Consider the following 10,000-nt stretch of genomic DNA (forward strand, 5'->3'; position numbering starts at 1 on the left):
CTGTAGGGTATGACAGAGCTGAACATGCATAGTCTGTAGCTTACGTGACCATGTTAATAGATTGTGTGACTTTCAGAAGGATGCATGTATTTTTCCCCAAGCACCGTTTTATGAGGTGTTTTTCTTTCATAGCTCTCTCAGGGGAGGACTTTTCTCACAGGAAGAACTCAGGCACATCTATTTTCCTGAAGGTGTCTGTGTGTCTGTGTGTGTTTGTATGTATGTGTGCGTGTCTGTGTGTGTTTGTATGTGTGCGTGTCTGTGTGTGTTTGTGTGTGTGTCTGTGTGTGTTTGTATGTGTGCGTGTCTGTGTGTGTTTGTATGTGTGTGTGTCTGTGTGTGTGTCTGGAGTTGTGCTGCTTCACTAGGGAGAGCCCCCGTGTTGTTTACTAAACAATATACAACAGCTCTGTTGTTAGGCAGATTCCCTATTCCCTTTCCTCCAATCAGAGACTAGGAAACACAGGGGAGAGAGAGGGAGCCACCCCAGTGAGCCAAGCATACAGTAGCTGTAGCTAGCAGACTCACATTCACGCACATGTACACACACACATACACTCACGCACATGTACACACACACATACACTCACGCACATGTACACACACACATACACTTACGCACATGTACACACACACATACACTCACGCACATGTACACACACACATACACTCCGCACATGTACACACACACATACACTCACGCACATGTTCACACACACATACACTCACGCACATGTACACACACGTATACACTCACGCACATGTACACACACACATACACTCACGCACATGTACACACACACATACACTCACGCACATGCACACACACGCATACACTCACACACACAGAAACAAACACACTGTACGAAATCAGCCCACAGCACAGGATGTCCACTGACTGACTCCTCTCCCACTTCACTCATATTAAAATCAAATACACATCAATTTACAAGGAGATGCTAGCAGAGTGAAGCTGCCTGGTCTGGTCTGGTCTGCGGTGAGACAGGTTTATTTGAACTGTTAATAAAGCTACTCCAGGTTAAATGAATCAACAGACACATTGACTGTATGACTGTATGACAACCTGACTGTGTCAAAATAAAACACACACACGCATGCAAACACACACACATGCACACACACACGCACACACACACACACACACACACACACACACACACACACACACACACACACACACACACACACACACACACACACACACTCACACACACACACACACACACACACTCACACAAACACACAGTAAAAGCGCACTGTGTCAAATTAAACCGTAAACAGGAAGTAGAGAAGAGGAACAAGCCTCCCCTTGAGACCCCATCCTGATGCTTGTTGTCTACTACAGAGGATGCTACATCTCTCTCCGCTTGAGTGACAAAAAAACTGCTGGAATAGAAAAATGTTTGCCTACATTCACTCTGACCCAAAACTGACAATACCTAACATGACGTAACCAGCCCAGTCCCCAAACCGACTTAGTCTCTAGACTGTGGATATCACAGCATTGATGGAGGTATATTAAAGACACATAGCAACAACGGTCCCACGACTCAGATGCCACTTTCACGACACATATGCAGGCAGAAACGGATGTGTTCATTCAATGATAGGGGAGGGGGTGAGGAGGGTGAGGAGGGTGGTTCTACCTCATTCAGTGGAGCTCCTCTGATCCCTCCTGTGTGTCAACGGGTGGTACAGCCCATTGAGGTATCCTCCAGTCAGAATGAAGCACTAATTGCTCTCAGGGCCCCAACACCACCTGAGGAGAGAGAGACAGGTAAAGACACTAGCTGAGGAGAGAGAGACAGGTATAGACACCACCTGAGGGGAGAGAGACAGGTAGACACTAGCTGAGGAGACAGAGACAGTTATAGACACCATCTGAGGAGAGAGAGACAGGTAGACATTAGCTGAGGAGAGAGAGACAGGTAGCCATTAGCTGAGGACAGAGAGACAGGTAAACATTAGCTGAGGAGAGAGAGACAGGTAGACACCACCTGAGGAGATAGAGACAGGTAGACATTAGCTGAGGAGAGAGAGACAGGTAGACACTAGCTGAGGAGAGAGAGACAGGTAGACATTAGCTGAGGAGAGAAAGACAGGTAGACACTAGGTGAGGAGAGAGAGACAGGTAGACATTAGCTGAGGAGAGAAAGACAGGTAGACACTAGGTGAGGAGAGAGAGACAGGTAGACATTAGCTGAGGAGAGAGACAGGTAGACATTAGCTGAGGAGAGAGAGACAGGTATAGACACTAGCTGAGGACAGAGAGACAGGTAGACACTAGGTGAGGAGAGAGAGACAGGTAGACATTAGCTGAGGAGAGAAAGACAGGTAGACACTAGGTGAGGAGAGAGAGACAGGTAGACATTAGCTGAGGAGAGAAAGACAGGTAGAGACACTAGGTGAGGAGAGAGAGACAGGTAGACATTAGCTGAGGAGAGAGACAGGTAGACACTAGGTGAGGAGAGAGAGACAGGTAGACACTAGGTGAGGAGAGAGAGACAGGTATAGACACTAGCTGAGGACAGAGAGACAGGTAGACACTAGGTGAGGAGAGAGAGACAGGTAGACATTAGCTGAGGAGAGAAAGACAGGTAGACACTAGGTGAGGAGAGAGAGACAGGTAGACACTAGGTGAGGAGAGAGAGACAGGTAGACACTAGGTGAGGAGAGAAAGACAGGTAGACACTAGGTGAGGAGAGAGAGACAGGTAGACACTAGCTGAGGAGAGAGAGACAGGTAGACACTAGGTGAGGAGAGAGAGACAGGTATAGACACTAGCTGAGGACAGAGAGACAGGTAGACACTAGGTGAGGAGAGAGAGACAGGTAGACATTAGCTGAGGAGAGAAAGACAGGTAGACACTATGTGAGGAGAGAGAGACAGGTAGACATTAGCTGAGGAGAGAAAGACAGGTAGACACTAGCTGAGGAGAGAGAGACAGGTATAGACACTAGCTGAGGAGAGAGAGACAGGTAGACACTAGCTGAGGAGAGAGAGACAGGTAGACATTAGCTGAGGAGAGAGAGACAGGTAGACATTAGCTGAGGAGAGAGACATGTAGACACTAGCTGAGGAGAGAGAGACAGGTAGACACTAGGTGAGGAGAGAGAGACAGGTAGACACTAGGTGAGGAGAGAAAGACAGGTAGACACTAGGTGAGGAGAGAGAGACAGGTAAACATTAGCTGAGGAGAGAGACATGTAGACACTAGCTGAGGAGAGAGAGACAGGTAGACACTAGGTGAGGAGAGAGAGACAGGTAGACATTAGCTGAGGAGAGAGAGACAGGTAGACACTAGCTGAGGAGAGAGAGACAGGTAAACATTAGCTGAGGAGAGAGAGACAGGTAGACACTAGGTGAGGAGAGAGAGACAGGTATAGACACCACCTGAGGAGAGAGAGACAGGTAGTCACAGGTCAGAAGCTGTGAAAAGAGACAGACGTTGACATGGTTTCATCAATCTCAGTGCAAATGAAAACTGTACAATTTCAGATGATAATCTCACTGTATTTACATGAACAGAAACGCAGAAGTACTACAAAATGTGCACATACCCACAAACATCCCCCCTCCAACATCCCCCCTCCTGAGACTCAGGGCTGTGATGTAGAGTACAGAACACACATACAGACTAACTGACAGACGGATAGACCGACAGACAGACAGACAGACAGACAGACAGACAGACAGACAGACAGACAGACAGACAGATAGACAGACAGACAGACAGACAGACAGACAGACAGACAGACAGACAGACAGACAGACAGACATCTCCAGCCTACTCTCATACTGCTGTTGTGTATCAGAGCTACAGTATTATAGTACATCCTCCCTAGACATCCTACTGGCCTCACAATCCCCCAGGAAGAAACTGAAAGAGAAAGAGGGAGGGAGACAGGGAGAGAGAGACATACACAGAGTCAGTTAGGTAGCCAGTCAGTCAGTCAGTTAGCCAGTCAGTCCAGTCAGTCAGTCAGCCAGTCAGTCAGTGAGCCAGTCAGTCAGTCAGTCAGTTAGCCAGTCAGTCAGTTAGCCAGCCAGTCAGTTAGCCAGTCAGTCCAGTCAGTCAGTTAGCCAGTCTGTTAGTCAGTTAGCTAGTCAGTCTAGTCACTCAGTCAGTTAGCCAGTCAGTCCAGTCACTCAGTCAGTTAGCCAGTCAGTTAGTCAGTCAGTTAGCAAGCCAGTCAATTAGCCAGTCAGTCAATTAGTTAGTCAGTCAGTTAGCCAATCACTCAGTCAGCTAGCCAGTCAGTCAGTCAGTCAATCAGTCAGTTATTCAGTCAGTCACTCAGTCAGTTAGCCAGACAGTCAGTCAGTTAGCCAGTCAGTCCAGTCAGTCAGTTAGCCAGTCTGTTAGTCAGTTAGCTAGTCAGTCTAGTCACTCAGTCAGTTAGCCAGTCAGTCCAGTCACTCAGTCAGTTAGCCAGTCAGTTAGTCAGTCAGTTAGCAAGCCAGTCAATTAGCCAGTCAGTCAATTAGTTAGTCAGTCAGTTAGCCAGTCACTCAGTCAGCTAGCCAGTCAGTCAGTCAGTCAGTCAGTCAATCAGTCAGTTATTCAGTCAGTCACTCAGTCAGTTAGCCAGACAGTCAGTCAGTTAGCCAGTCAGTCAGTCAGTCAGTCAGTCAGCCAAGCATACAGTCAGTTAACCAATCAGTTAGCCAGTCAGTAAGTTAGCAAGCCAGTCAATTAGCCAGTCAGTCAATTAGTCAGTCAGTCAGTTAGCCAGTCAATCCAGTCACTCAGTCAGTCAGTCAGTCAGCCAGCCAGTCATTCCAGTCACTCACTCACTCAGTCAGTCAGTCAGTTAGCCAGTCAGTTAGCCAGTCAGGCAGTCAGTTAGCCAGTCAGTCCAGTCACTCAGTCAGTCACTCAGTCAGTTAGCCAGTCAGTCAGTCAGTTAGCCAATCAGTCCAGTCACTCAGTCAGTCAGTCAGTTAGCCAGTCAGTCAGTCGGTTAGCCAGTCAGTCCAGTCACTCAGTCAGTCAGTCAGTCAGTCAGTTAGCCAGTTAGCCAGTCAGTCAGTCAGTCAGTTAGCCAGTCAGTTAGCCAGTCAGTCCAGTCACTCAGTCAGTCAGTCAGTTAGCCAGTCAGTCCAGTCACTCAGTCAGTCAGTCTTTCAGTCACTCAGTCAGTTAGCCAGTCAGTCAGGCAGTTAGCCAAACAGTCAGTCAGTCTATTAGTCAGTCAGTTAGCCAGTCATTCAGTGAGCCAGTCAGTCAGTCAGACAATAATACAGTCATTTAGCCAATCAGTCAATTAGTTAGCCTGTCAGTCAGTTAGTCAGTCAGTCAGTCAGTTAGCAAGCCAGTCAATTAGCCAGTCAGTCAATTAGTTAGTCAGTCAGTTAGCCAGCCAGTCAGTCAGTTAGCCAGTCAGTCAGTCAGACAATCAGTCAGTCAGCCAGGCAGTCAGTTAGCCAGTAAATTAGCCAGTCAGTCAGTTAGCCAGTCAGTCAGTCAGACAATCAGTCAGTCAGCCAGGCAGTCAGTTAGCCAGTAAATTAGCCAGTCAGTCAGTTAGCCAGTCAGTCAGTCAGTGTTATGGTACCCTGAAAGGCGGGTAGATCAATAAGACCCACAATATGTCTGTTTGTTTGTAAATGATGAATTCACAATTTCTCAGATAATTTAGCTGCAGGAACATGAGAGCAGAGATTGTTTCTGAAGATGTCAATGTGTGAATGAAGCTTCAGCATCTGCACTGTGAATAAACCAGACCTTGGGCTGAATAGTAATCATGTTTTGAATGATTACGCTGACTGAGTGATTGAATGAAGTCCAGATTTGTGGCCAAATTGAGTGTCTTGTTGACTGATGTCTAGCCAGCTCTACTCAGCACCACTTGTCGCTGTTCTCCCTTAACTCTGTCCCTTTCTGCTGACATTTACAGATCACAGATCCCCCTTCTGTTTCTGCCATGAAGAAACCACAAAGTTGTCTTCACAGCGAGCTTGGTGTGCCGCCTCCTGTGTCCATCTGTCTCTCATTTTCTCTCGCCTCCTTTCACTCTCTCTCTGTCTCCCTCTCTGTCTCTCTCTCTCGCTCTCCCTCCCTCTCTATCTCTCACCCCCCTCTCTCCTCTCTCACACACTCTTTTAATACCCGTGAATGATTCCTTTGCCAGTTGGTGTCTGGTAATCCTCGGCCACTGTGTGAGATCTCTCTCTCTCTCTCTCTCTCTCTCTCTCTCTCTCTCTCTCCACAAATCCCTCAAGCCCACGTCCTCTCTCTCGCCATCAATTTCTGTGGGCAGTGTGGAGGAGAAGCACAGTGTGTGTCCTGGACTCTGTCCCTGGTGTAACATAAGCCCAGTGCTTTACACTCTCATAGAAACATATTGATTCTTTCTCCCTGTCTTTGCTGCCAGACAGACATTCTCTCTCTATTATCATAGTTGGAAGTTCATAACCTGTGAGAGGGAGGGAGGAAGGGAGGGAGGGTTGACACAGTATGGAATGCAGAGTGTCATTCAGATACAGTACACTGCCCTCTGTTGGTTAGTGCCTGGATCATCAGGAACTGCAGGCTTCTCCCTCCTAATAAACTTATACTCTGTGAATACTGGTCTGGAAACAGGGTTATTGTCAACTGAATGACATACTTACTGACTTTCTGACTGGCTTATTGACTGACTGGCCAGCTGACTGACTGGCCTCTTGACTGACTGACTGACAGACTGACAGACTGACTGACTGGCTGTCTGACTGAATAACTGACTGACTGACTGGCCGGCTGACTGACTGACTGGCTGGCTAACTGAGTGACTGACTGACTGGCTCGCTAACTGAGTGACTGACTGGCTAGCTAACTGACTGACTGAGAAATATGAGATCTTGAGGGCCCATTGTCGTTTTGTTATCTTATTCCCGGTCATGTGAAATCCATAGATTGGGGCATTTATTTGAATTGACTGATTTCCTTATTTGAGGTGTAGCTCGGTAAAATCTTTGAAATTCTTGCATGTTGTGTTTGTATTTGACTGACAGACTGACTGGCCAGCTGACTGACTGACTGACTGACTGAATAACTGACTGATTGACTGACTGACTGACTGAATAACTGACTGAGTGACTGACTGGCTAGCTGACTGATTGACTGACTGGCTAGCTGACTGATTGACTGACTGAGTGACTGACTGGCTAGCTGACTGATTGACTGACTGGCTAGCTGACTGATTGACTGACTGGCTAGCTGACTAATTGACTGTCTGACTGGCTAGCTGACTGATTGACTGCCTGACTGGCTAGCTGACTAATTGACTGACTGACTGGCTAGCTGACTGACTGACTGGCTAGCTGACTGATTGACTGGCTGGCTAATTGAGTGACTGACTGACTGGCTGGCTAACTGAGTGACTGACTGGCTAGCTGACTGATTGACTGCCTGACTGGCTAGCTGACTAATTGACTGCCTGACTGGCTAGCTGACTAATTGACTGACTGACTGGCTAGCTGACTGACTGACTGGCTAACTGAGTGACTGACTGACTGAATAACTGACTGATTGACTGACTGACTGGCTAGCTAACTGAGTGACTGACTGACAGACTGACTAACTAATTGACTGACTGGCTGAATAACTGACTGACTGACTGGCTGGCTAACTGAGTGACTGACTGGCTAGCTAACTGAGTGACTGACTGACTGACTGACTGGCTAGCTAACTGAGTGACTGACTGGCTGACTGACTGGCCGGCTGACTGACTGACTGACTGGCTAGCTGACTGAGTGAATAACTGACTGATTGACTGACTGACTGGCTAACTGAGTGACTGGCCGGCTGACTGACTGACTGACTAACTTAGTGACTGACTAACTGAGTGACTGGCTAACTGAGTGACTGGCATTTGATGAGTAGTGTTCCATCTGTTATCTGATCGGCTTCGTACCTGTCAATCCAACTCCCGACTGGCAGATCTATAGTCTAGAAACTAGAACACACATGCTCCGTATGCCAGACAGTAAGAAACAAGGGGAGTTGTTCTATGTCCCTACACCTCTAGAACTTACACAAGTGTACTGTCAGTTAGTCTGTCAGTTAGTCATTCTTTGTGAGAGCTGTGTTTGAGAGGATCCAACTACTTCGTGATGTTTGGCAGACACACACACACACACACACACACACACACACACACACACACACACACACACACACACACACACACACACACACACACACACACACACACACACACACACACACACTCACACACACACACACACACACACAAATACACCTCCGCTCCACCTTCTATTCATTGCTGCAGGCTGTCTGATCCACTCTGCTTTGCAATTCAATCAGCCACTCAGCCTCTCCACCGCAGGACTATTACACTATAACACATCAGTTAATTGGCCTGCTCTGATTAGAATATTGTAGACGAGATGTGTGTGTGTGTGTGTGTGTGTGTGTGTGTGTGTGTGTGTGTGTGTGTGTGTGTGTGTGTGTGTGTGTGTGTGTGTGTGTGTGTGTGTGTGTGTGTGTGTGTGTGTGTGTGAGAGGGAAGATGTTTTTTCGCTCCCATAGAGATAGAGCTCTTTACTTGTTATCCACCCACATACATTAAGACAGTTGCCAAGCATCCCTACCTCCGTATGAAACCAACACACACCGTGATACTGAGGAAATAAAGTGTCTTATAATAGACAGTGGTAATGGACTGTGTAACCGCAAGCAGTCGGTTCAAACTGGCACTCTCTACACAAATTACCTTCCGAATTTTGTGAAAAGTTGCATTTTTCAGCGAATCGCTCCCACAAGGAGTGCTTGTCGTAACCGCAAGTCATAAACAAGAATAGACACATACTTGAATATTTTTCTTTTTTTATGAACGATAGTTAGCCTGCCAGGCAGTTTGGTTCTTTCCTGGAAACCCTTTAAAGTTAGCACCAGCACCATCAGGCTAAGAGACAAAGAGGTAGAGAGAGAGAGAGAGAGAGAGAGAGAGAGAGAGAGAGAGAGAGAGAGAGAGAGAGAGAGAGAGAGAGAGAGAGAGAGAGACAGAGAGAGAGAGAGAGAGAGAGAGAGAGAGAGAGAGAGAGAGAGAGAGAGAGAGAGAGAGAGAGAGAGAGAGAGAGAGAGAGAGAGAGAGAGAGAGAGAGAGAGTGTGTGTTTTAACGGGATGGTATCGTGGTAAACAACATTTCTCTGTCGTCAGGGACCGGCGGGTACATGGCTCACATCCACCTTGATTAGCATTTCCTAAGACCCAGCAAGGGTTAACATAGGAGGGAAACCACTTGGGGTTCCATTACACAGTCTGAACCATGTCCTCACTTCATCTCTGAAAGTACCACATATTTGTCCCAGAATTCTTTGGGGCTGACATAGTGTCTGACAGCTGGTTCGATCAGAAAAATGCAGAGCTCTCCACCACTTCAGACCAACAGGGAGAGAGGGAGGAACGGCTGGATGTGGGTTGTGGGGGTTTCTGAATACCTCCAGAAAGTCTAACATCATCCCTCAACCTCAGGAGCCAACTGTAACTGACTCTCAATCCTTTCAGGTGTAATTGTATCTATAATGTGCATGAGTGGAGTCCCGATTCTCTATCTGCGTTCTCATTCCTGTCCGTTCTCTCACAGACAAGCACATATTGTACCACACATTAATGGAGAAGAGTACTCTTTCATCGCAGCTCTACTACATATACACTAAACACAAATATAAAGAAGCATGTAAAGTGGTGGTTCCATGTTTCATGAGCTGAAATAAAAGATCCCAGACATTTTCCATACGCAGAAAAACCTTATTTCTCTCAAATCCTTGTTAGTGAGCATTTTTCCTTTGCCAAGATAATCCATCCACCTGACAGGTGGGGCATATAAAGAAGCTGATTAAACAGCATGATCATTACACAGGTGCACCTTGTGCTGGGGACAATAAAAGTCCTCTATAAAATGTACAGTTTTGTCAAACAACACAATGCCACAGATGTCTCTAGTTTTGAGGGAGAGTGCATTGTTGGCA

At 47.0% G+C, this 10,000-nt stretch overlaps 1 protein-coding gene across 3 annotated transcripts in view; it reads right to left on the reverse strand.

The window, feature by feature from the left end:
- The window catches only part of atxn1a (ataxin 1a), a 191,433-nt gene that overhangs the window by 54,460 nt on the left and 126,973 nt on the right, over positions 1-10,000 (reverse strand). For 2 of the 3 annotated variants that reach the window (XM_055876638.1, XM_055876639.1), the window contains exon 3: positions 1,668-1,780. The exons of the other annotated variant lie outside the window; for it this stretch is intronic. The gene's annotated coding sequence lies outside the window, so the exon portion shown is untranslated. The remainder of the gene's footprint in view (positions 1-1,667; positions 1,781-10,000) is intronic. 3 annotated transcript variants of the gene reach the window in all.

Source organism: Salvelinus fontinalis, chromosome 22, assembly GCF_029448725.1.
Source record: "Salvelinus fontinalis isolate EN_2023a chromosome 22, ASM2944872v1, whole genome shotgun sequence".
NCBI lineage: Eukaryota > Metazoa > Chordata > Actinopteri > Salmoniformes > Salmonidae > Salvelinus > Salvelinus fontinalis.